This window comes from Mycetomoellerius zeteki, unplaced genomic scaffold, assembly GCF_001594055.1.
Source record: "Mycetomoellerius zeteki isolate Tzet28-1 unplaced genomic scaffold, Tzet1.0 scaffold966, whole genome shotgun sequence".
Classification (NCBI taxonomy): domain Eukaryota; kingdom Metazoa; phylum Arthropoda; class Insecta; order Hymenoptera; family Formicidae; genus Mycetomoellerius; species Mycetomoellerius zeteki.
Genome location: NW_017258006.1, coordinates 6,929 through 7,845, shown reverse-complemented (window position 1 = coordinate 7,845; position 917 = coordinate 6,929).

Here is a 917-nt window from a genome sequence, read left to right as displayed (position 1 = left end):
CGCTCTGGCCGGCCGAATCCGCGAAACAAACGCATCGTTGTAATCGTCCGTGCGCCGCCCGAAACTGCGACCGGGCTTATTTCAACAACTATTTCTTTTCTTGTAAATATATATATGTACAGTTAGCTTATTTGTATTCTTGTTACGCGTGTTTGTCATATCATTAAATATATTATTTTAAGTGTATCCGCTACCGTTTCATTATTTAAAGTACACCGCAACCGTTGCATCTTCCCCTTGCGGTTCGAACCTCTTTAAGCCCTGGACCGCAAATTTCCGACGAGCTACGTCCGAGCATAAAGTTAGGTTGTTACAAATGTATAAACTATTTTTTAATATCCCTTTCATCTTTGTTTGGAGTATGTAAAATACATAATTTTTTAACAACGTACAGAGATAGAATAAGTATATACACTACGCAAAAAAATTAAAGGATCACTTAGTCCATCCCCAAAAATAGGTAAAAATTCAGAAGAGTGTAACTTCGTAAAAAATAATCATAACGAAATTTTTAAAAAAGCATTTTAAAGCATGAAATCTCTACTTTCGAAATCGGTAATTGATATTTCGATTTGATTGATTTTTTACGTAGCTATACGAGCAGAAATGGGTATCCGTCAAATCTGAAAATTTTGTACAAATTTTATAAAAGTCTATGGCATGAACTAAAAATCACACACAAATACGGTTTTAAACAGTCCAAAAAGTGAATCTTTACCTTCAATTTGCTTTTTTATTGAGCGTTATACGATTTTTTTTCGACGAGTTATTCGACATTGAAGCAAAAATAACCCTTTTTATTGAATGTCGAATAACTCGTCGAAAAAAAATCGTACAACGTTCAATAAAAAAGCAAATTGAAGGTAAAGATTCACTCTTTCGAATGTTTAAAACCGCATTTGTGTGCGATTTTTAGT